Genomic DNA, 26,975 nt, shown 5'->3' with positions numbered 1-26,975 from the left:
TGACATCCTTGGAGTGGTTTTCCCCTAGCCTATTGCCTTCCAGAATCCTATTTATGCTGACCTCATTTTGCTGGGTTTATGACTCTGCACACTTTACCACTGGTAACGTGCTTGTGCTCTTTCTTTTGCCCAATTGGCATGTTTAATTTAATTGGAAGTTCCTTTTAAAGTGGAAATATAAGTTTATATGGGCCTGTAAATTAAATGTTACTAGTGGGCATGGTTGATTAGTCCTTTAAATATGTCTCAGGCCTGCCACTGCATCCTATGTGTGTAGTTTAAAACTTGCATTTCGACGTTCAAAGATGAACCTCTTCCGAGGCCCAAACTTCCCTTTGTATTACATGTAAAACACCTGCAGTGTAGGCCCAAATCAGCACAGAGGGAATTGTGCAATGTATTAAAAAAATTGGACATGCACTTTTAGGGTTTGCTTGTCCTGGTAGTGAAAACTCTTCAATTTGTTTTTCACTACTTTGAGGTCTACCTCTCCCATAGAATACCATTAGGTTAGCTGATTACATTTAGTAACTTCTGACTTTAAATTGGGAGCTGGAAGGAATGTAAGGTTTGGTGTCTAAAGAATTGAAATTAAAAGCCCTCTTTAAAAGTAACGTTGGATTTTTAGTCACAATTCTGAAAATATAATTTTTACAAAGTTGCCATTTTCTCGTCCTATTCATTTAGTGCCTGCAGCCTGTCTGTGAGTCACATCATATGACTAGATGTAACTAGAAGTTGGTCTTTGTGTATTGCTCCCAGACAGTGAGACAAAGGGAAGCTAGAGTTGCCCATCCTGACAACATCTGAGTTGATGAGAGGGAGGAACTGTCAACTACCACACGTGCACATTACAAAAACTCTGCCTGGGCGCTCTCACAAAGGGTTGCCACTGATCTTTTGTGAACTCAGACAAGCTGTGACCAAGACAGGGAGAAAGGGGACGCCTGACACTTTGGGTGGGGTAGGACATTCCTAACCTTCTACTCCATAGTGGGCACCAGCTTTAAGTATTATAACCCTATGCCGAGCTCTTCAGTGCACATCTGGATCTGTGGAGAAACACAGAGGATGAACTGCTGTGCTTCTCTGCAAGAAAGACTGCCACTCTCCTTCCCTGCTGCCCTAGTTAAGCACTGGACATGCTTCTTGAACGCAGGACCACCAGAGTGACTCCAAGGGTTAGTTGGCTGGCCTCCTGACTATTTCCAAGTGTGACATGCCTTCAATCACCTTCAGCCCAGCACCTGGACCTAGCCTGCTGTGCACCCTACCCACCCAAGTGGTACCACCCCAGTTGTGGACCCTTGGAAATGGGCCTGAAGGTGCTCTGCCAGCCCATCTGTGGCCCCAATGGGACAAACGCCTCAATAAGATTTGCCTCCTGAGTAATCTGCATCGGAGCTGGTAAGCGAGGCATCTTCGGTGCCAGTCCTCACATAGAAAGCCTCTCCTCGATGGCATCCTCAACAATGGTGCAGGACTCAGAACTGTAAGCCCGTAGCTCCTTCAGAGCTGCTGCAGCATGACACATCCTCAACGCAGGCCCTCGCATCGCAAGCCCCTCATTGACAGCATCCTCTGTGTCACTGTTGGACTCCTCATTGCAAACCTCGCAGTGCCTTCTGAACCATCTGGTGAGCAACGCATCCTCGATGAAGGACTTTGCATCGCAAGTTCCCTCGTCGACAGCTTCCTTAATGATGATGCAGGACATCATATCATAGCCCTGGAGCTCCTTGGAACCAACGCTGCACAATGCATTTGCACAATGCATCTCCACACCAGGACCTCACATCGATTCGGCCGCATGACCGATCCTTGACGCAGGACCTTGCAACACTGTGCAACCAGGATTTGAGGTATTTTGTAACCCTGGGCGAAGGACTTCGCTACGCCCACGAAGTGGGCGTAGTGTTGCCTACTTCGCCCTTTGCAAAGTAGGCGTAGCAGGCAACACTACGCCCACCCCGTGGGCATAGCAAAGTTACCCGCCACCCGCCTCACTCCCGCCCTCCCCTACATACCTAATGTTTGTAAATTTTGAAATAAAAGTAAATAAAAAGACACTTACCTTGTCCGCTGCATCCCGGGGCTCCCTCTGCTCGTTCGCGCCGCCGTCGCCGCCATCTTGGGTACCAATGCGCATGCGCGCCCGCCCGTGCATGCGCATTTCTCGCGAGAAATGCGCATGCGCGGGCGGCCGCGCAGGCTAGGACCTGGCATGCGCAGGCTAGGACCTGGATAAACCAGCGGGTTGAGCTAGCCATCATTCTCTTCTGAAAGGCCCTCATAGGCGCAACTGAGCCTGCTGCTTTCTGGAGCAAGGTGCTGATGGCTTTTTCATCCTCAATGAACTTGCCTGTGCACACTGGTCTTGATTCAGCAAGGATCCTCTTAGTGTCAGGTAGAGATACCTTGTTCCAGGATCTTATCCCATGCACATGAATGAGTGATCCACTTTCCTTAAGACCTGCCATAGGCCAGGAAAATGGTATTAATAAATGATCCGACCAAGTTGTTGGTTCAGGGGTCTCCCAAATTACCGCTATATTGGACAAGATGCCATCAATGTGATTGGGGCCTGTATCCACACGTGTAAGATTATGAGAGGCCAGAGATTCCAGAAAGCGGATGGATAAATGGTCATCTCTTTTGTCCAAATGTATGTTGAAGTCGCCTAAGATAGTAAAAATGTGCATAGTTAATGCATTTAGGGGCTATGGCCTGGTTAAGTGATGCTATGAAATCCCCAGCGTAACCTGGGGGGTGGTAAACCAGCACACCAGAAAAGGTTTGTTTGGCGTTGGGAGAGATACTACAGCCAAGGGCTTCTCCTTCCTTCAATGTATGACATTGTTCTGCATTATGTCGATCAATTGTTCTTTTTGCATTTTTCAGTGCCTTCAGCATAAATGTCTGACATTTAAAAGCCTTCTTATGTATAATGGCGATGCCTTGTGCCCTTTTCCCATTCTGTTAGCATGTACAGAAGATTAGTAATCAGAAATGGCTAACTGTAGGTCGTGGCTTGGCAAGCTTTTGAGCATCCTATTAAGAGGGTGAAGCCTATATGGATAAGTTACTTACCTGTAATCTTAGTTCTCTTCCAGGGGGAGACTCATCAAAGTCATAAGCATTGAATAGTCCCACCCACGTGCGGGACCCCGGAGCAATAGCCAATAATATGCATATATCTACATATATATATATATATACATAAGTACCCATATATATAGATAATATACATATACATATGCAACCTGAAACACAATATTAGGCTCCAAAACTGCCCTCATTGCATGTAAATCTTTTACATTTGACAAAATAAAGACATATAAGTCACCATATATGATATATGTAAAGAAGAAAACTGCCCTGAGTTTGCTTTGAAACACACAACCTTTATTTTCAAAGGTAGAAAAGACAGGATCATAGAGGCAGATTTAGCCTAGACAGGATGCATACAAAACAATTGGAAAAATTGGCACTGTGCCTTAAAGACCTCCAGGAACCCCCAGGCTCCCATCATGCACCACAGGTGACAGTTAGGTCAGTTTTTATGGACGTCGTATAACAGTGTAATTAGAGTATGGGTAACAGGTACATATATAGGCCTGGTATTCACCCGGGGAGGAGGGAGGGTTGCTTATGACTTTGATGAGTATACCCCTGGAAGAGAACTAGGATTACAGGAAAGTAACTTATCTTTCTCTTCCAGGGGATACTCATCAATAGTCATAAGCACTGAATAGAGTAGCAAGCCCATCCCCGCACCCTGCGGACGAATACCAGCATATTAAACCATTTGATCAACATATATTACCCAAACAAATTTCTCAGGGATGCTTGACCAAACTGAGAATCCGCCCGAGTATCAGAATGAAGGCAGTAATGGTGTGCAAAAGTATGAACCGAACGCCATGTGGCTGCTTTACAAATTTCTCGAATAGGTACATTCCTAAGCATTGCTATCGTAGCAGCTTTGCCTCTTGTAGAGTGCGCTCTCGGCTTGCCTGGGAGATGCTTTTGTGCCAACTGATAACATAACATAATACATGAGACTATCCATCTAGAAATTGAACTTTTAGAGGCAGGAAAACCAGTGTTTAACTGACCATAATTCACAAACAGTTGGTCAGAGTTTTGTACACTTTTTGTTTTGTCAAGATAGAATTTCAACACTCATTTTAAATCTAAAGAGTGCGGAGCTCTCTCAGCCGGAGAGGTGGGATTGGCAAAGAAAGTAGGAAGAGTTACTGACTGGTTGATGTGAAACTCCGAGACTACCTTAGGAAGGAACCTCTGGTGAGTACGTAACACCACTCTATTTGCATGAAAAAACGAGCTAAGGCTCTGTAGAGCACAGGCTTGTATCTCGCTTACCCAGTGAGCAGATGTGATTGCCACGAGAAAAGCAGTCTTCCACGAAAGATGCAGAAGGAAAGCTTTGTAGATGGGTTCGAATGGGCGACCCATTCGTTTACAGAGGACTAAATTCAGCTCCCAGGGAGGAGATGGAACCCTAACGGGAGGATAGACCTTCTTGAGACCCTCCAGGAAATCCTTAACAACTGGCATTTGAAAGAACGAAGCCTGAGTGGGAGACTTTCTATATGCTTCCAGGTGAACTTTTATGGAGGAGTATTGTAAACCTGCTTTGGCCAAATACAGTAAGTATGGTAACAGTATCAAATCAAATCAAATTAAATAATCCTTTATTCGGTTGTTAAGAATTAGAAAAACCATAAATGTACATTTGAAAATTTGCACGTAAAAAGTAGTTTAAAATTCATTCACAATTTTAACAAGATATACAGTACAGAAATACAGTCCTCACATTTAAAAACAGTCTAAAGCATAGTAATATATACAAAGAATAAAAAAATATATGTGATCTTTAACAGGGTATGGATTTCACAGCCTAGTCTAAGTTTGACCTATGTCTAACGACAAACTTCAAAAATGTAACTACGGCATTCGCAATACACTCTTCATCCAAAAATTGGAGAGAGAGAAATGCAGGACGACACCTTCGAAAACCCATAATTTTTAAAATCAGGATTAGGCAGCGCTTTCTTGGTTTGTTATAAAACTTGCAAAATAAAACCGTATGCATTGAGGATTGGTGGGAAACTTCGTCACGGGGGCACGTTGGTAGAGTCTTTGTCCAGTCATTTATTTTTGGAAAGGTGACTAAACGGTGGAAAATGTCCAACCTGAACCGTGTTAATAAGAATCTTTCATAACTGCTCGGATTGAAAGTTAAGTAGGATTGTATAGTCAAGGTCGTTTGGACTGTTAACATATGTTGGACCGATATTTTGCTGGCCTCATTAGTCAAGCGCAACTGTTCTAGATGCGTCAAACATAGTTTTTTTGAGCACTTTTCTAGAGAATTCTGAAATTAGTGTGGGTGAGTGGTAATATTTTGCCATGCCCATATCATACAAAACATTTTTGATGTAGGAAATCCACCCAACCTTGTGAGCATTTTCAAGAAAAAGACAGTCCTGTATAAACCCTTGGCAGAGGATAGCTTTGGTAGACGACCAGATACGATGCCATAAGACAAGTGGGTGGATTTTAACTATATCCATCAAATATGGCAAACCCAATTCCATATGGCACGAATAGGTCGAGGAGCCTTGCGGTACAGCAAGGAAAAACCTTAAAAAACTATTTTCGACCTTTTGTAGGGCATACACCTTTCCGTAGCCCCACACTCCTGCCCGTAGGTTGCAATGCTTATGCATTTTGCCTGATATATATGGATAAGTTCAGTGGGGGACCTTTTTCCTAATCTGCGGGAAAAATTGACTAGGGCAACTGTTGCGCTCATAAAGAACAATTTTCTAATCTCAATTGCCTGCCTCCAGGAACATTTATTATCTATTAAGATTCCTAGGTACGAATATGTGTTTGTGCTCTCAAGATTAGTATTATCAATAAAAAAAGCCTTTGTTTTCTTAATTCTAAAACATGTAAATATTTTTTTAATATTAATTTTCAGGTCCAAATTGGCCATAAAAGTATGATACCTCACGAGAGCACGTTGCAATTCTAAGGGGGTACGGCTAGGATCACGGCGTCATCAGCGTAGAGTAAAGCTGGTATTGGGCGTTTGTTGATAAGTGGCAGGTCGTGGCACCCTTTTACCATGTACTGTTTTAAGCCATTGGTATAAAGTGTGAAAAACAGGGTGCCAGGATACAGCCCTGCCTAACCCCCCTCTCTACCCTGAATGACGCAGTTAATTCCCCCCAACACCATACCTCACTCTTGCTGTAGCATCGGAATATAGTTCATGCAAAAAATGTACAAGAACTGGCTCTACCCCCATATCCAATAAAAAAGACCATAATTTGGAGTGGCTTACACAATCAAGAGCTGCTGATAAGTGAACATATGCCATATACAAAGACCCACCCTTAGCGTTTGCATATTTACCCATCAAGAGGGTCAAGTTAAGAGCTTGCTCTATGGTACCAAGTCCTTCTCGGAACCCGAAATGAAGATCTGATAATATTTTGTTATCGTCCGCCTAATGTTGTAGTAGCTCGAGTATGACGCGTCCGGCCACTTTCCCCATGGAATCCAACAAGGATATCAGACGGTAACAGGAGGGGGATTGACAGTCCCCCTTTTTAAAAATCGGGACCAGAATGGATTGTGACCATGAATCGACCAACCCTACCGCACATGATGCTTCTAGAACTCTGGTCAGTTATATTTAAAAAATCAACTGGGACCCCATCTGGACCTGGAGCCTTTCCACTTTTGCTAGCCAGCAGGGCAAGTTCTACTTCCCCATACGTGATATCAAGGACTATAGCAAAAGGAGTAATTTTCGTTTCAAAATGAGTTCCTTCCATATCACTATGTACTTCTTGTCCCTCGAGGGGCAGGCTAAATATCCGGGCAATATCCGGGCAAAGTGTTCAATCCATGTTTGTTCGTCTATTGCTACTTCAATTTTGGGATTATCTCTAGATTCTGAGAGAAATGGAGATTTAATGATTGCCCAAAAGGCAGTGTTGTCCTTTGTCATACAACTTTTGTGTCGTTGATCCCATAGTTCTTTCTTCAATTCAGTTTTCCTAGACTTTATAGCCTGATTATACTCCCTTCTAAGATTGGCAATTTCCTGTTTATGTAACAACAATGGAGGAGTACCCCCTGGGAAAACACAGAGAAAAATCCTCTGCTTCTAGAGCTTAAAGCTCAGGTCAGCACAGTGTGCCCCAAACCGTTACCGGACAGTGCATGTCCTTATAGAAGACCCCTCACTCACCAACCTAGTTGGTGACATGCTTCCTCATCGGGGTCCCACCCCATAGGCCGAGTGCCCACAGGGTGTGCTGCGACACCTGACTACAGTGGAGCGGGTTTTCTTTTATATGTGCATAAAAATTACAGTGACAAGTGTGTTAAAAAGGGGCCAAAACTACTCACTTCAAGATTTTATTCTTTAGTGCTTGAACCCCTATAAAATCAGTGTGGCACCCGTGCCTAATTAGGTAGGCTTTGGTGTCTCAAAAAGTGTAATACGTTAAAAATAGCGAAGTGTGCTATGTGAATATTACAAGAAAAATCAATAATAAGGTCTACATGTTTCAACCATTGAAGTGATTCTTAGGTTTTCGTCAGGACCGTGGTGATTGAACTGGGTGGTCCGCACGCGCTAAGGTGCGCCCTGCCCTCGTTCAATTTGAAGACCGCAAAATTGCGATCTAGTGTAAAAGGGTGTGTCTTTTCCTCATTCAGGAGAAAAACCTGTAAGAATGAATGGGGGAACAGGGTTGGGATCACGTACCAGGGTGGACAAAACAAGGATGTACACTTAACACATATTGTGCTGGTCGTAGTCGCCTGTGAATGGTCACTACATGGAATACCCATGCTCATATATCGTACTAGTGGTAGGGTCCATCTAATCCGATCAAAATGTGCTCCAGTGCTAGTTACCGGAACGTGCTTAGATAAATAAAACCCCAGCTCCGTGGTGAGGTGTCGATCTGGCAGGGCGACTGGGTTTGTTGCAAGAGGAAACAAGGGAGAGTGATCGCTAACGTGCTGCATTGTAGAGGGCTATGGTATATTAGTCATAGATATCCCGGGCGGGCGGCTAAACATTCAAACCGCAAGTAGGCTTGCGTATAGTACTAACGTCGCCCTAGTGGTTATAGAAAATAGCGTCAAAATGTAATGCTTACACTTGAGGCGGTAACTACCGCTTCATGGGCATCTGAACTTCCAAGACGGCAAGTGCCCGTCACCTAGATATGTTCAGAAACAAAGGTAGACAATGAGCAGAGTTCTGCCCGAATGAGACAGATAGGAAATGGAAATAATACGGGAGTTCAGTGCGGTGAGTGCCGCCCCGTAAGAAGGTCAGCGTAGTTACACTTACTTGCGGCTTCTGTTCGTCTCGCGGTAAACCTACTTGGTTACTGCTCGAGATGCCCCGTGGAGTGACCGGCTGCCTTCCGATGCCGGTAAAGTAAACCGGTCGGTATTTCCTGGTTGGGCGTGGCGCGACTCGTGACCCTCGATGAACCAATCGGGGTGTGCTATAGGGGAGGAAACTTCTTTCTCTCCCGATCACGTGGTAAATGGAGCGTGATGCGGAGCGGTGTGGTATCCATGACAACCACGCTCTAATGTTCGAATGTATGGGAGGAAACACTTTCTTTTAAAAAACCTTGCATGTAGGTGCAAGGGCCCCCTCCCCTGAATGTAAACAAATCGGGTATAGGGGTCATTTGACAGAACGGGAATGGCGATAAGGAATGCCAGGTATTTACAAGGGACGTCGATTGTTAGTAATCAGACGTGAAGTATACCCAACCCAAGGAGTGATCTGCAGCTGGATATATCAGGTATAGGCCATCTACTTGGTTGGTATGCCACAGAGGGGATTAATGCAAAGTGTGCAGGAGAAAGTATTTATCCCATCACGGTGTTCCACGGGATATTGTCGTTCAAACCAGTCTTGTGTGCAGAAAGCCTATAAACCCACCTCTGTTCCTTCTCGAACAGGCGTTGATTCAGGGGCACACTGTGCAGTTACCACACTTGAGGCATCGTGGGGGAGGAAACACAGTTTCCTCTCCCCGGATGTCCCAATGCAGGGCATTCCTGGTGCAGGATCGTGCACAGCGTCGCGATCCTGCACCAGGAATGCCCCCCCTAGACACCAGGATTGTGTTTTTTAAAAAAAGGAAGCGACCCCTTGGGCAAGGGTCGCTTCCAGGGGGATAATTATATTCTTCAGACTTTTCTGCCCCCCCCTGGGGGCAGATCGGGCGTTTTTTCGCCGAATCTGGACCGGGGGGGGGGGGGGCAGAAAAGCCCACTAGACACCAGGGATTATTGTTTTTATGAAAAGGAAGCGACCTCTTGGGCAAGGGTCGTTTCCTGGGGGCTACATTTTTATTTTAGACTTTTCTGCCCCCCCGCCCCCCCCTGGGGGCAGATCACCCGTTTTTGTGGCGGAATCTGGACCCGGGGGGGGGCGGGTGGTAGAAAAGCCCACTAGACGCCAGGGATTGGTTTTTTTTGCAAAGGAAGCGACCGCTTGGGCAAGGGTCGCTTCCTAGGGGCGAAATAATTATTTTTTACTTTTCTGCAGATTGTGAGTTTTTTGCCGAATCTGGACCCGGGGGGGGGGGGGGGCAGAAAAGCCCACTAGACACCAGGGATTGGTTTTTTTTGCAAAGGAAGAAACCCCTTGGGCCAGGGTCTCTTCCTTGGGCCCATAGTTTTTATTGAATGTATTCTGCCCCTTAATTTTGCCTTTCTGCCCTCAGGAGGGAGCAAAAAACCCTACTAAATACCAGGGAAATCTTTTTTTTTTAAATGGGAGCGATCCCTTGGGCAAGTGTTGCTTCCAGGGGGCCCAAATTTAAAAAAGATTTATATTCTGTCCCCCATTGGGACAGACACCCCATTTGTGACATAACCTGTGACATAGCCTGTTGTAATGTGTATTGTTTTTGTTTTGTAAAGTGTAATGTTTTCTTTTCTCTTTAGACTGTTGCAGTGTGCGGTTTCATTACTGGTGGTTCTGCTGTTTGTGTAGTTGCATGTGTTTGGTAAGAGACCTTTTTTGTTTAATTTTAATGTAAATGTTTTTTTTGCAAAGTGTGTAGTAATACGAGTATGTCTGGTTTCTGTTTTTTGTGATTGTGAAACATGTTTTGCATTTGTGCTTGGTGTGTATTTTGCTTTTTGTAGAATTAATTTTTATTTCTTCTTTCTAGTGGGATATCGTTGACTGCTGTGTCTTTGCAGAGCAGGTGCTGGTGAGTGTGGCTGTATTTTGTAAGTGAATTGTATAGTTATTCAGTTTATAGATCTTTGTGATAAAGGCTTACATTTTTTTACCTACTTTGCACAGTGTTGGTTGTTGAGTTGTTTGTGCAGTCTCCTTTCTTAGTGAGGATAATGGCTAGCCGCCGGATTACCGTTCAGCAAGTTGTTGGAATGCTTTTTGATTCTTCCTCTGACCATGGTGCTGAGACTGACTCTGATTCTGAGGCAGAGGTGGGAGGTGAAGATTCTGGTAGTGAGTTTTCTCTCCACATGGCATCGTCTGATGATGAAGATACTCTGCGTGCTGATGAAGCTACTTTTGCTGTGGATGAAGTACCTGTGTTAGAGGAGGACATTGCTGATGCGGCAAGAGGCATCAGGGGTGCAGTCTGGGGCTGCTAGACTTCACGTTGGTTTAGTGAGACAAGAGGCAGCTGGCTGGCAGCCTGGGGCTGCAAGACTTCCTGTTGGTACAGTGAGGCAAGAGGCAGCTGGGCAGCAGCAGGGGGATGCAAGTCTTCCAGTTGAAAGTTCTGACCTCTGGGTTGCCCCAGGCATGGTGCAGCCGGCATTGCCAGACTTTACTGGTGTTCCAGGGTGTAGGGTGAACACTGAAAATTTTTTGCCGATTAATTTTTTTCAGTTGTTTATGGATGATGTGTTTCTGGCAGAGATTGTTGAGCAGACTAATTTGTATGCAGAACAGTTTATGAGGGAGAACAGTGCCAGCCTTAAGCCCCACGCTAGAGCTATCCAGTGGACTCCCACAAATTTGGAAGAGATGAAAAAGTTTTTGGGTATAACTTTTTTGATGGGCTTGCTTAGGAAACCATCAATGGCTTCATATTGGTCTACTAGTCCCTTGATGGCAACAGCTATATTTCCGGCAGTCATGAGTCGTGATAGGTATTTGCTTCTGCTTCGGATGATGCATTTTGTTGATAATGGTTTAGCTTTGCCACAAGATCACCCTGATTGTGACCGTCTTTTCAAGATTCGGCCTGTCATTGATCACTTTGTTGATCGATTTCCTGAGATCTTTGCTCCTGGGAAAGGAATTGCAGTGGATGAGTCTTTGGTGTTGTTCAAGGGCAGCTTGGTATTTAGGCAATACATTCCTAGTAAGAGGGCACGCTATGGAATTAAGCTTTATATGCTGTGTGACAGTCGGACTGGATATGTCTCTAATTTCAGGGTGTACACCGGTAAGGAATCCAGGATTAAACCCCCTGGTTGTCCGTCCACTTTTGGAGTGACTGAGAAAATTGTGTGGGAACTTGGTAGAGGATTTTTTAACAAAGGTCATAATTTATATGTAGATAACTTCTACACTGGTGTGCGGTTGTTCAGGGAATTGGACAAAGTGGACACTGTTGCTTGTGGCACAATCCACTCTAACCGTAAAGGTTTCCGAAAAGAACTTGTTTGTCAAAAGCTTGCTCGGGAACAGTGCAGTGCATTGCGTTGTGAGGAGCTTCTAGCTGTGAAGTTTTCAGACAGGAGAGATGTCTACATGTTGACTTCCATACATGATGAAAGCACTGAACCGATGACTGTTTGGGGTCAGGTTTCAGAAGCGCGCAAACCTGTGTGCATTTTAGACTATAATAGGCACATGGGTGGTGTTAACAGAGTAGATCAGAGGTTGGAACCGTGTGCTGCTCTTCGTAAGGCTTACATTTGGTACAAGAAGCTGGCTATCCATCTTTTCCACTTGGCAACCTTTAATGCTTTTGTTGTGTTCCAGCAATCTTGTCCTCAGTCAAAGATGACTTTTGTAAAGTTTCAGGAGTCTGTAATAGGCAGACTTGTTTTAGTGGAACAGGCAAGTGTTCCTAGAGTTGGAGTGGTGGAGGATGTTGCCAGATTGAAAGATCGCCACTTTCCTGATCAAATTCCTCCTACAACCTCAAAAGACTTTCCCAGTCGGAGATGTAGAGTCTGTTGGCGAAGAGGTTTTGCGGAAGGAGGTTCGTATGTACTGCCCCGGGAGAACAAGGGGAACGCTGGGAGGTAGGACATTTGTGCAGGCACGGAGATCCCAAGCAAAAATGTATGGAAAAGTGTTTTTTTAACCTAATTTTAAGGTTTTCAGGGAATTCTGGGTAGTAAAACGTTGGGGGACCCACGCATGCCATACCTCCCTGGACTCCCCCAGGTGTCTAGTTCTCAGACCTGTTTGTGTTTGGTAGTTTCCAAAGATGGCCGCGGAGCATGGGGCAAAAAACTCAGGTGCCCCCCCCCCCCCAAAATAAGGTTGTTTTGCTATAGGTAATATTTAAGTCTCCACCGTACAATTTGGGCCTTTTCCTGTTGCAGCCACTATGCCTACCCACACAAGTGAGGTAGCATTTTTATCGGGAGACCTGGCAGAATGCTGGGTGGAAGGAAATTTGTTGATCCACGCAGATTCTAGTACTTTCCACCTCAGAAATGTGAGGAAAATGCGTTTTTCCCCCCAATTCTTTAGGTTTGCAAGGGATTCTGGGTAACAGAACCTGGCGGGAGGCAGTGGAGTCACCCCATCCTGAGTTCCCCTGGGTTTCTAGTTTTCAAAAATGTATAGGTTTGCTAGGTTTCCCTAGGTGCCGGCAGAGCTAGGGTTCAAAAACTACAGGTAGGCACTGTGCCCAAAAAGGGCCAGTTTTCACTGCGAAATTGAGGTGCAACCACGTTGCGTTTTGCGCCGTTTCCTGTCGCAGGCACTAGGCAGACACAGGCAAGTGAGGTACCATTTTTCTCATAAGACTTTGGGAAACGCGGGGTGGGTGGGAATTTGTTGATCCACGCAGATTCCAGAACTTTCCACCACAGAAATGTGAGGAAAATGCATTTTTTTCTCCAATTTTTTAGGTTTGCAAGAGATTCTGGGTAACAGAACCAGGTGGGAGGCAGTGAAGTCACCTCATCCTGGATTCCCCTGGTTGTCTAGTTTTAAAAAATGTATAGGTTTGCTAGGTTTCCCTAGGTGCCGGCAGAGCTAGGGTTCAAAAACTACAGGTAGGCACTTTGCCAAAAAGGGCCAGTTTTCACTGCAAAATTGAGGTGCAACCACGTTGCGTTTTGCGCCGTTTCCTGTCGCAGGCACTAGGAGGACCCAGGCAAGTGAGGTACAATTTTTCTCATAAGACTTTGGGGAACACGGGGTGAGTGGAAATTTGTTGATCCACGCAAAATCCAGAACTTTCCACCACATTAATGTGAGGAAAATGTGTTTTCCCCCCCAATTTTTTAGTTTTGCAGGGGATTCTGGGTAACAGACCCTGGTGGGAGGCAGTCGAGTGACCCCATCCTAAATTCCCCTGGGTGTCTACTTTTCAGAAATGTATAGGTTTGCTAGGTTTCCCTAGGTGCCGGCAGAGCTAGGGTTAAAAAACTACAGCTAGTCACTTTGCCAAAACATGGTCATTTGTTCCTGCGAAATCGAGGTGTGACCACGTTGCGTTTTGCGCCGTTTCCTGTCGCAGGCACAAGGCCGACCCACACAAGTGGGGTACCATTTTTCTCGGAAGACTTTGGGGAACGCAAGATGGTAGGAAATTTGTGGATCCACGCAGATTCCTTAACTTTCCACCACAGAAATGTGGGGAAAATGTGTTTTTTGGACACTTTTTAAGGTTTGCAAGGAATTCTGGGTAACAGAACCTGGTGGGAAGCAGTCAAGTTACCCCATCATGGGGGTGTCTACTTTTCAAAAATGTATAGGTTTGCTAGGTTTCTCTAGGTGCCGGCAGAGCTAGGGTGCAAAAACTACAGGTAGGCACTTTGCCAAAAAAGGGTCAATTTTTAACTGCGCAATTGAGGTTTGACCACGTTGCCGTTACCGTTTTTATCGGGAGACTTAGGGTAATTCAGATTTGTAAATCAACTGTTATTACCTATTGAGCTTTCATGCATTTCTCCCTTCAAAATGAAAGACATTGTGTAAAAAAAAAAATCATTTTGAAAAATGACCAATAATTCTCATGCTAGTATGAGTATTCCCAATTTTGAAAATGTGGAAATATATACTGTTTCTAAACTCTATAATTTGTACCCGATTCAGAAATACATAGGTGTCTTTCATACCGATTTTTCCATGTATACATTTTCCCAGAATAATTGCTCTATACCCGGTACATAATAAAAAACCATTGCAAGTTGCTGCTCAGTTTTTGGCTCTGGGTTCGTCAGGTTCTTGGCGAAACTAAAAGTCCTGTATATCCCCACAACCAGGAAGGTCTAACGGATGTAACGGTATATTGCTTTCAAAGAGCTGACAAAATTACAAGAAGTTACAGGTGAAAACGTTGAGACAAAAGGCTGTTTTTTTCAACTAATTTTCAATTTTTCAAAAATTTAACTGTTCATTTCTATAAAGAAACCTTCATGGATTTAGACAAATGACCCCTTTCAGAATTAAGAATTTTGTCTCCTTTTCTAAAATGTATAGCTTTCCAGGATCCATTATTGCTTTGGAACTCATTTCTACCTTTAACTGGAAGGAGGTTGAAAGCACTAAAAATAGCAAAAATAGGCTATGTCCCAGAAAAAATGCCAAAACTGTGTGAAAAATGTTGGTTCTCTGACAAAAGACTGTCATTTCCTAAAACCTGAGAAAATGCTGATTTCAGCCCCAGAAACCCTTTTTTAATAACATTTGCAGGAGGGGAAAAGGCCAAGCAGCAAAGGCGTTAAACTCACTAAACAGGTGTTCAGTTAAACCTGTTTTCCTACCCAGCCAGTGAAGCGATTTATTTCTAAGTGTTTCCCAGCATTCTACTTCTGCAGGTCCCTTTTTCGGAACATTTGCCAACACAATTATACATGGAGTGACGGCAGGTGGTAAATCAAGATGTTGGTCAGTACCCGGATTAACCCAATTTGAACCTAAGGGATTTGAATCTGGGTGTTGGTGGGCCTGGGAGGGATAGAGAGAGGTAGTTATACCCACATTTTCTATGCTCCTCTTTGAGCCCCCAAATTCTTCACTCAAGATTGTATTTTTCGTTGAATTATTTAAATTAGTCTGCCTCAACCGGTCTTTTATTGGATTATTTGCCGAATTCTTGGACATAATGGCGGCTCTTAGTTGTGGCTCTTTGTCCTTAGAGTTAAAGAGGCCTTCCTCCTGAACTGTTAGATCCCCGTTTTTCGTATTTTTACCCGTATTTTCCATTCCTTGTTGGCATGAAAGGGATTTAGAATCATCTCCACTCTGCTTATTATTGTTAGATATAAACTCTTGAGGGTCAGTCTAGATCCCATTTGATCCTGCCTGACTCTCAGGCAGAGATCCAACCTTGCCACCTGGTTGTAAGATTCTTTACATCATTACTATGTACCTCGAGATTTTTGCTATTTCCATCTCTGGCCTTTAAGGAAGCTTTTCTTAATCCTGCCTTTTTTCTTACTGGGTGGCTGTGTTTTACTTTTATGGGTGCAATGTCTATACAAGTATTTTTACTACCATTAATTGTATTATTATCAACAGCTGTGTTTTCAACAGGGGTCCGTTTTTTTTGTTTCTTTTGAGGTGGTTGTAAAGAGGAATCTGAATCGCTTAAAGTAATTCCATCGGAGATATACTATATACAACCATTTGAGGAATTTGTTATCATTGTAGTTTGTCTTGATCTATCCAGGACCTCAGGGTGGGTTGGGTCAGCATTTAGGCGTGAAGTGCCTGCTTCAAGGGATTCTTCCACTGAGCTAATCTGTTTATCCAACACCCCCATTGCACCAGTAAGGTAGCTCAATAAGGTTTGTTGGGAATCTGTATGAATTTTCTTTCCTGCACTAGGCTTTGGGCTAGGCATTTTCCTTTTACCCATATTAACCAAATTCACAGCAACAAGTGAGAAAGAGTGTTAGATTTAAATTGTTGCTTAAAAGCCCGCCCCCTATATCAAAAGAGCTCTGCAAACACTCTTTAATTAATGTGTGCTCATAGTTGCATCTCGAACGGTTACTGTCCAGTCCAAGGCCAAACGAGGAGAAATACAAACGTCCCGATGATACAGTTAATCAACAGGCATAAATATGTGCTTACTGGCAAACTCTAGGTGTTTTCTAGATACAGGGGCCAAGAGAAGGAGCCCAGCCCGGCCTCAGTCGGTCACAGTCGGGCAAGGACGGGCCCGCCCTTGGCCCGCGCGCGTCTCGCACCGCGGGGGCTCCCAGCTGATTATGAGTGCTGACGCTGGTCCTCTCGCGGCTCTTCTCGCGGGACCGCACTGCCTTCTAGGGGATGTATTGCCCCGGAAGTCTGCGGTCCGTGAGGGTAACGATGGATTTGGCTGGGAAAGAAAGTTCGCCCCTGGGGCCACCGGTCAGGACAACAGTAGGGCAGCAAAATCACAAGACGGAGCAACAGGAGTCCAAACATACACTAAGCGCGTCCCCTGTACCTGTTCCTGACCTCGAATAGGGTCATGACCTGCAGCAGTACACCACATGTACAAACGCTTCCACTTAAAAGCGTAAGGCTTTCTCGTTGAAGCTCTCCTAGCCTCCTTTAAGGTCTGCATGCAGTCCTGAGAGGCCTAAATGTCCATATCTGATGAACTCAGGAGCCATGCTGCTAACCTCAGAGACGGCACGTTAGGGTGGAACACCTTGCCGCCCGCCCTGGTCAGCAGATCCGGATGACATGCAACCTCCTGTGTTGTACTTCAGACAGGTGAAGAAGGTCCGGGTACCACCACTGGCGAGGCCACTCTGGAGCAACCAGGATCATGTCTGCCTTGGACTTGTACAGCTTCCTGATCATCATGGGAATGAGTGGAATCGGTGGAAAAACGTAAGTAATGTCTCTGACTAATCTATCCAAAGAGCATTCCCCTTGAAACTTGGTTGCGGGTACCTGGAGGCGAAGACGTGGCATTTTGCGTTTCCGGCGTCCGCGAAGAGATCGATGTCTGGTGTTTCCCAGTTGCGGAAGAGGTCTTGTATCACTTCTTGTTTTAGCACCCAGTCGTGTGCTTCTACGAAATGCCTGCTTAGGTCGTCCACTTGGACGTTGAGGACGCCCGGTAAGTAAATCCCAGATATTTTCATGTCTCAAGCCAGAAGCCATTTCCAAATCGCCTGTGCTTCCAGCGACAGGGGTCTGGATCTGGTTCCCCCCTGCTTGTTCAGGTAGTACATCGTTGTTGTGTTGTCCGTCTGAACAAGCAGAGAAGTCGATGTGACTGAAGAAAAAAACGCTTCAAGAGCTAGATGGACCGCTCTGAGTTCAAGCATGTTTATGTAGTATAGTTGCTCTTTCTCTGACCACATCCCTTGGATTTGTAATGATCCCATATAAGCGCCCCATCCCTGAAGGAACGCATCCGTCACCCGAGTCTGTTGGGGCATTTCCTCTTGAAAAGGAACTCCCACGATGAGATGAACCCGTCGCATCCACCATCGGATGGAGAGTTGGACTAACAGAGGTATTGATGACTTGTCTTCCCAACGATTGGAGATTTGGGACTACTGATCCTCCAGAGTCTGCTGCAGAGGCCTCATGTGAAGCATGGCGTTTCGAACGAGAAAAATGCACAAGGCCATGGACCCCAGCAGACAGGAGATCTGCCTGGCCAGGGGCTGAGGTATCTTCAGGAGAGTTTGACACTGGTGGAGAATGGATGATAGTCTCTCCTCCGAAGGATAGGCTCTTGCGTTGGCTGAGTCCAGAGTTGCGCCTAGGTAGTGTATCCTCTGTGTGGGATTGAGGATGGATTTTTTGTAGTTTACATGCAGACCGAGTCGATGCAACTGATGAATGCAGTGCGTGAGGTGCTGTTACAGAAGAGTGGGAGACACACTCTTGAGAAGCTAGTCGTCTAGGTAAGGGTAGACGAATATGTGCTGTTTCCTCAAGAAAGCAGCTACTACTGCCATGCACTTTGAGAATGTGTGAGGAGCCGACTTCAGTCCGAAGGGCAGGACCGTGAATTGGAAGTGGTTTGATTGGATGCGAAACCGTAGGAACTTCCGATGCTTTGGAGAGATTGGTATGTGGAAATAGGCATCTTGAAGATCTATGGAACACATCCAGTCCCCTTGATGCAGAAGCAGTATTATTTGATGTAATGCCAGCATTCTGCAATTTTCTCGTAGAATGAATTTGTTGAGATGTCTGAGATCTAGCATAGGCCTGAACTCCTTGTTTGGACCTTTCTTTGGGACCAAAAAGTAGCGAGGTTAGATCCCCTGCCGACGTTGATGCTATGGGACCTCTTCGAAGGCGGTCTTTAGGAGTAGAGCAGACACCTCTTCCCTCAAAAGATGTATACGATGGGTGACAGTCCTTTGAGGAGTAATGGAAGGCGGCGGGGACTTGAACTTGATGGTATACCCATTTTTTACAATATTGGGCACCCACTTGCCTAGTGTGATTTTTGTCCACTCTTCCAGGTAGAAATGGACACTTCCCCCCACCGGATTGGGTAACAGAGATAAGTGAAGCAAGCACTCACTGCTTTTGCTGTTGTTGCTTGGCAGCAGGTGTGGACAGTCTGGAATTACCACCTCTTCCTCTGCCAGGACGACGCTGGGAAAATTGTGACCTTCCTTGATTTTGCTGGGAGGACCATTGAGGGGTTTGAACCCTCTGTTGGTTTTGTCGCTGATCGTAAGGGCAGTAACGTCGCCTGAAGTCCTTCCTTTTCTCGAGCCCCACAGCTTTCACTGTATCCAGCTCGGTCTTCATTCTAGACATTTCATCATCAGCATGAGAACCGAAGAGTGATGTTCCATAGAAGGGGAGATTAAGAATGCGATGTTGTGCTTCAGGTTTTAGCCCTGTCAATCTCAGCCAGGCAAAGCGTTGGGCACAAATTCCATGAGAGTAGCAATGGCAGTTAGGTCTGAGGCATCGGCCGCTGCACTGATCACTTGATTGGCTACTAAGCCACCTTCATGCTAGGAAATCTTGCTTGTTCTCTTTTGGGATCTTCTCCGTAAAATGTGAAAGGGAGTCCCATAAGGAGCGGTCAAGTCAAGGCCGAGGCGCTGGCTACTTTCTTGTAAGAAGCCGAGGTTGTGTACATTTTCTTACCCACAGAATCCATGGCTTTAATGTCCTTATCTGGGGCAATGCTGATGATGCTGCCCCTGTCTGATTTTTTCGTGCCGCTGAGACAATAACAGAGTCCAGTGGAGGGTAAGCCGTCAGAAAGAAGGGGTCATTCTCAGGAGCCTTATATTTCTTGGTAATCCGAGATGGTGCAACCCCCAACCGATGCTGGAGAGAGACATTTTTGTAGAGCCGGCTCCAGCAATCCAGGCACTAGAGGGAGCAAAGGTCTAGAGGAAGACTTTTGGTGCAGGGTTTCAAAGATCACTGATGTCTTGGTGGTAGAGACCGGCATTTCAATGTGGAGTTTAGCAGCACAACAGCAGAGACCCTCATTGAAGATCAGAATATCATCAATGGGCGATATTCTACTTGGAGGAGAGGAAGAAAGAGTTGGCGAATAGTCAGCCTTAGAATCCGATGACCATGAAGAAGATCTACAGCTCCATCTTCTAGGAGATCGGTGTCAAGATTTTGATGCCCGACTCCTAGGAGAGCGTGATAATCTCCTTCTTACCGATGGAGACCTTCTTGGCGCGGTACGTTCGTGTCTTTCCGAAGAATGTACCGACTGGCTCAGAGGTGACCTAGATCTTGAAGGAGAATGTGGTAGATTAATCCTGCGGATCTTCCACTCTCTAATATCTCCTAGCCACCTCGGCGAGATATTAGTTGGCTGGGCTGGAGACGGTACTGGTGAGGGCTCAGGAGAGACTTGGACTATCTGAAGCCCTGGAGAGGAAGGAGCACTCCTTGACGTCACCACTTGGGCGTCCCGCGTCGAACAGTCCTTCGACGCTGCTCTAGGTCTCTTTGCTGGCGGAGAACCTGATTGTGATCTCCTCGATATTTACCTCCTCGAAGTCAATCCCCTCGTCGTCGACCTAGATCTTGACCTGTTAGACCCAGAAGGCCTTTTTCTAGATCTCGACGTCGATCTTCTCGACGGTGAGCTCCGGTGAGCTCCTCAACGTCTACTTTTTTGATGTCGACGCCATATGTCTCGACGTCGAATATCTGGGTCTCTTCGGTGTCAAAGCCCTTGGAGTTCGGCTCAACGTCGATGCCATTGGACCTCTTGCCATCGACGGCGATCTCGACGTCTGTCCCGAACCTCTCGGCGGTGAGCTTTGACGTTGATGTTTCGACGTCGAGCCCCGGCCGCATGACGTCGTAGGCGAGCCAGACTTGGACCGCCTACGCGTGGATGTAGACTTCATCCTATGTATCTTCTCACCTTGTCTCAATGGCGAAGGATGTCTCGACGGCGAAGGATGTTTTGATGTCGACGGACGTCTCGACGGCGATTTTGACACCGACTCTGAGCACAAAGGTACCTTGGATGTCGATCTGTACCTCGACGGCGTAGGAGACCGATGCCTCTTTTTCTCACCTTTTTCTTTGCGCTCTCTTGATTGAGAGGAGGGCTTCCTTGAGTGATGCTTTTCTCGCCCACTCACTGTTTCCTTTCCTCTCTCCAGTATGAAATGCAGCTTAATTTTCTCCCTTTCCTTAAGGGTTCTCTTGGAAAACTTGCTGCAGTGGTAACATTGGTCTGGCTTGTGAGATGAAGGTAAACAAGCAATACAGACCGAATGAGGGTCTGACTTAGCCATCTTTTTTCCACAGGCCGGGCACTAATTAAATAAGGCCGGCATTTCGACAGGAAAAAATAGCCAAAAGTCAGAAAAAAATGTAGAATTAGTCAGCAAAGTACCAAGGACTCAACATATTTTACTTTTGGGGGCGTGGCCAAGATGGTGACCTGCTAGGACGTGCTCCGCTTGGCTCCCCGGCCCAGAACCCCGATCGGCCCTTTCTAGTGCTTGCAAACCCCCAAAATAGCTGGTGCTTGACTTTGTGGTGCTGCGCTGGCCAACGGCGCTCCTCCGGTGCCCTTTCCACTGCGGAGGCGCCCTCTCGGGCTGCGATTGCACCCACGCTCCTGTCCTTTCCCGGGACTCATGCTGTAATGGCGGCTGCGTGTCCGCTCCGCCTGAGACGCCGCCTGTAGTGAAGGTACCCGCCCTATTCTAGCGAAGGGTTTCGGGCTGCTGCTGCTGTGCCTGGGAGGCAGGAGAGACATGGCGAGACCGGCGAAGACGCTTCCCCGACGAGCTGCGGGGGCAACGGTGCCCTGGGACGCCTACGGGGCGGGCCCGAAAATCGAGGCCCCGGCTCCAGGCCTGCACGGCGAGGGGAGACGAGTCCTGCTTACATCCCGGCCCTGGCGGGGGCCCCTGCATCGAGTGGTGCGCCTCCCTCTGGGGTGCGGGCTGTTCTGGTCCTGCCCCTGGCCACGGAGGGGTCGGCGCTGCCCCGCGGGGTTGTGCCCCCGCGCAAATGAGGCCCTAGCTCGGGTCCTGGTTGAACTCACTCCGCTGGACGACACGTTGGACTGCACCGGGAAGGTAGGGGGTTACGCCTTCCATTGACCCTGACCTGGCCACGCAGTCATACCTCCGGCTGGCAAGTAAGGTCCCGGCATTGACAGAAGGAGGGGGGGCCGCATCACTCCGGACTCTGACAACACCCCGGAGAGAGACAGAGGGAGCTGTGCAGCAGGCGGCCCGGGAGGGTCACTGTGGGTATCTAGGCCCAGGCTTTGGGCCTACGTGTCGGAAGAGCAGGGGCTGACGGAGGCCCCCGTCCAGACCGGGGCTCACGTGGGGTACATTGTGGCGAGCACCCCTCTGGGTACGGTGGTGTCGCCCCTGGCAGGGCAGTGACCCCCTGAAGAACCAGCACTGTGACTGCGGTGCAGGCCCTTATACCATCCCGGACCCCGACCTGAGGCCTAGCTGGAACCGGCTATACCCGAGGTGGTTGGCGCAGGGGGATACGGGTCAACCCTCGAACAACATCACCTAGAGGCACCACCCTTTGCTAGCAGGTGAGGAGGAGTGCGGGGGTTGTGGAGGTACCCCGGAGCACGACACTGATCCGGGCAGTTCCCTACATCTGGGGAGCCTGGTACGCGAGCTGGGGGGCCACCCCATTGGACAGAGGTCTTTCCACGAGCTATATGCCACGCATTATCCACTGAGTCGTGGTAGCAACATCCGATCTCCGGGGAGCTCCCTGCATTGCGCCACATCTGGCTGTCGGCTACAATCCGCCTGGCATTCAACGGCCGGAGACCGAGCAACGTGATGGCTGTCAATCGCAGGGGTGTCCGCACGATTACTGACATGTTGGTGAAGAACGCACCGAAAGGGGAGAAGACCCAAACACCCCCCTCGCCGCCAGCGGCGACCGGCACCCCGGACCGGGACAGTGGTGAGGCTCCCATTACGAAAGCCTTTTTAGAGTCGCTATTCAATAACCTGCGCAACGATTTCTAGACCCTCAAACAAGGAACTAGCTGGGGAGCAGCGAGAACTCCGCCGTGATGTGGACGAACTGGGGGAGCGGGTGGCCTCGATGGAGGAGGCGGACCACGCCCGCAGTGAAGAACTGGAACAGGTGGACCTTCAGGCACACACGGAGGACCTCGAAAACCGCTCCCGGAGGAATAACATACGGGTCCGGGGGGTGCCATTGAAAGCGGAGGGGAACAGCGTCACCTGTTACCTGCAAGACCTGTTCCGGGAGATTCTCGGAGAGTCAGCCGACTTTGAAATTCGTATCGACCCCTGTGCACAGGGTGGGCCTGGCGCGTCGCGCTCCTGCTCCCCCACCGGACATTCTGGCTTACCTCCCTGACTTCCCCTTGAAAGAAAGGATTTTGAAGGAAGCCCGTCAGAAGCAGCCTCTGCGCTTCCGTGATACTCCGGTGGCATTGTTTCAAGATCTTTCGGCCATCATGCTGCAGAAGCGGAGGGACTTCCGGGTGGCCACGACCTTTCTGCGGCACAAGGGGGTGCTCTACTCCTGGGTCACTCCTTTAGGCTGCTTTTCAAATGGGAGGGAGCCCTCCACCAGCTCCGTTCGCTCCAAGACACGTGCGCCCTGCTGGGTATCGACCTGGCAGAAGATGAGCGACCAGGAGACGAATCTCCACGGCCGGCACGGGACGGACCTACTCAGCGATCTCGAGGCGGATGGCAGCGGGTGAACAGACGACGATCTCCTAAAGCGCACCTGAAGCAGGACCCGATGACCATGGCCTTGGAACAAGCAGCGGCCGTGCAGGAGGTGGTCAGGGACACAGCTTTTTCCTCCTGAGGCATTGTTGCATGGGGTTTGCCTTCACCGCTTTACATTTAAGAGGGAGGGGGGATGGGCGGGGGGGCCACCGGGGTCGCCGCTGCCACAGACTCCTCTATTTTGAGACTCTACGGGCCTGAACTGTGTTCCGATGGGCCCGGGACAATGGTTTCTTCTTCGGGGGTTTCTAGTTGGAGCTAGGGAGGGGGGAGTGGGGGGGGGGGTTTGCTGGAGTGTTAGGTGAGTTCAGTTGGGGTTGGGTGGGCGGGTTGGGGAGGGCTCCGGTGTGGCGCATTGCAGGCAGCGCAGGGGAGGTGACACAACTAGTTATGGCTAGGCGGGACGGCCACTTGCAACTCCCAGGCGGCCGAACCCACCATGCAGATTCTTTCCCTCAACGTTAAGGGGCTGAACAATCCCATTAAACGCAGAGCTGTCCTATCCTTTCTGGAACACTCCGGGGCGGAGGTCTGCCTCCTACAAGAAACACACTTATTGCCTAGGGATTGAAACCGCATGCGTTCTACGGCATTTGCGACACAACACTACTCTTCCACCACTGAGAAGAAGGTGGGGTTGGCCATTCTGTTTGTGCGCCACTTTAGGGGTACGGTGGGGGACAAAGTCGCGGATATTAAGGGGAGGCTCCTTGCGTACAAAATACAGTAAGGGGGGTGGTCAGCCGTGATAGGTTCCATATACGCACCCAACTCCAAGCAGGAATCCTTTCTCACCGGGGCCTTGGCGGATACACTCGCTCACAACATTACTTCCACGCTCGTCGGGGGCAACGTTAATTTAGTGATGGACACCCACAAGGACAGATCGGGACAGAGATTTGGTTCCACGGGTGCGATCTCCAAGGAGGGGGGGCAATGGCTGGAGAGCAGGGGGTTCGTGGACATATGGAGATCGCGGTACCCAAACGACCCGGGATATACATTGTATTCCCATGTACATCACACATATGCCCGGATAGATCATTTTCTGGGTTCAGCGGAGGTGGCGGCCTTGATCACGGACACCGAGATCGTCCCTACTGCATTATCTGACCACGACGCGCTAACAGTCCATGTTCGGATCCCCAACCCAAAGGTACAGAAAGGCAAATGGCGCCTTAAAGAAACTCTGCAACACCGCAAGGGGGCGACACAACAAATCAACACGCGCATTGCCGAGTATCTGGCCAGGAACGACACGGCAGACGTATCCTTGGCGGCATTGTGGGGGGCGTTGAAGGCGGTGGTGCGAGGGGAGCTAATAGCGATCGAGGCGGCCGAGGCGCGGGAGCGTCGGGAGAAGAAGCAAGTGCTATCCGATCAGGTGCTGGAACTCGAAAGGGTCCATAGTAGGACTGGGGCCCCGAGAATATGGTGCAAGCTCAAAGCGGCCAGAGCCCAACTAGCGAGCCTCGACCTAGATCGGGCTGAATAGACGTCACTGCGTCTACGGTACACTTATTACGTGGGCGGCAACAGGACAGGCAGCCTACTAGCTAGCAAACTCAAGGCCAAGGTCCAACGCTCGAAAATCGCATCCATCCGGGACAGCACAGGGCAGGACCAAAGAGACGACGAGCAGATAGCCGCGACGTTTCGGACGTATTACGCGTCATTATATGCCGTGGAACCCACCCGAGGGGGAGGGACTGCGGACTCTTATCTCGCCACAGCCGATATCACGGCCCTTAATGAGGCAAGCGCAAGCTCCCTTGAGTTGCCAATCAGGACAGACGAGGTAATCTCTGCGATAGCGCGCCTCAAGCCGCTCAAGTCTCCGGGGCCAGACGGCTTTTCAGCAGGTTTTTATAAAACATTTTGCCCTCTGATAGCCCCGATCCTGGCCAGACTGTTTAACTCTTTTGAGGGCCCCGGCTCCATCCCCCGCGATATGCTGGAGGCCGATATTGTAGTTCTACCGAAGCCAGGTAAAGACCCTGCCAACTGCGCGGCCTACAGGCCCATATCGTTGCTCAATCTAGACCTCAAGCTCTTTACCGGCATCCTGGCAGCGAGATTGGGCCCTTGCCTCCCCGGCATCATCGAACCGGACCAAGCGGGTTTTATCCCTAACCGACAATGCGCAGACAATACGAAACGCCTGCTGCATGTCATCGATAAGGCCCAGGTCGACTGGGGGTACCTGGATGCCACCCTGACGCGCTTCGGAATTGGGGAGCGCTTTCGCGCCTGGGTGGCTGGCTGTTATTCTGCCCCACAGGCGGTCATTAGGGTCAATGGGGTGTGCTCCAAGCCATTTACCATCCAGAGGGGGACAAGACAGGGCTGCCCCCTCTCCCCATTGCTTTTTGCTCTCTACATAGAGCCATTCGCACAGAAGGTCAGGGATAATCCTCCGATCACCGGCGTAAAGTTCGGGGGAGAGGCGCAGACCATCAGCCTCTACGCTGATGACGTCCTCGAAGCCCTGGAGGACCCTCTGAACTCTGTCCCGGCCTTCTTGTCGGAAATGGAGGCATTCGGAAAGGTGTCAGGGTTCAAGATGAATGTTGGGAAGTCGCTGCTCCTACCGCTTGGACGTAACGCCAGGGTGTCCAGCACACTTCCCCGCAACTTGGGGGGGCTTTCCTCCAGCATGTCCGTGCCGTACTTGGGCATATCTCTAACACCGTCCACGGCACAAACCGTGGAACAGAACTATACTGCCCTCCTAAGCCAAGTAATGGGCGACCTCACGAGATGGCGCCAACACTCATTTTCCTAGCTAGGGCGGGTGGCGGCAATCAAAATGTCTCTATTGCCGAAGGTCCTATATCTATTCCAGACGCTGCCAGTCACTCCCCCTATAGGCCTACTCACAAAACTCCAGGACGCTATCCGACAATTCGTCTGGGCGGGCAAACGACCGCGATAACGCAGGGACCTCACTAGCCACACCACGTCGGTGGGGGGCCTGGGAGTTCCGGTCCTCTTCCGATACTTCCAGGCGACGCAACTCAGATACCTCCTGGAATGGAACCGCCCCGAGTCTGAGAAGCAATGGCTTTTTCAGGATGGCGCAATGGCCCAGATGCCACTGTGGAGGATTCCCTTCCTCAGATGGCAGGACCGGCCCGCATACATGAAAAAATCACCAATCACTCGCACTACCTTGCAGGTGTGGGACAGAGTAGCGGTGACCCGTGGTCTCACCACTTACCCCTCACCCCTGACGCCCCTTTTCGATAATCCGGCCTTTGCACCGGGCACGGTTCGCGGATCCTTTCCCCGATGGCGGTCGTCCGACTGCAGATCTGCGGGTCATCTATTCGACCCCGAAGGCTTTATGACGCTGCCGACTCTACAAGACGCCTATGCGCTCCCTCAGCTCCCGCGCTTCGAGTACTTCCAAATCTGTCACTAGCTCACGGGCAGGGACATGTTACCACAGGTTAGCAGACACCTCACCCCATTTGAAAAATGGCTCTACACCAAGAAATCAGATAAGCAAGCAATAACGAAACTGT

General features: G+C 48.6%; 1 long non-coding RNA gene across 5 annotated transcripts in view; it reads right to left on the bottom strand.

Annotated features, from left to right (window-relative positions):
- LOC144768736 (uncharacterized) overlaps positions 1-26,975 on the bottom strand; it is a 152,081-nt gene that overhangs the window by 849 nt on the left and 124,257 nt on the right. The window lies entirely within an intron of this gene.

This window comes from Lissotriton helveticus, chromosome 7, assembly GCF_964261635.1.
Source record: "Lissotriton helveticus chromosome 7, aLisHel1.1, whole genome shotgun sequence".
NCBI classification, from domain to species: domain Eukaryota; kingdom Metazoa; phylum Chordata; class Amphibia; order Caudata; family Salamandridae; genus Lissotriton; species Lissotriton helveticus.
This window is presented reverse-complemented; position numbering and strand designations above follow the sequence as displayed.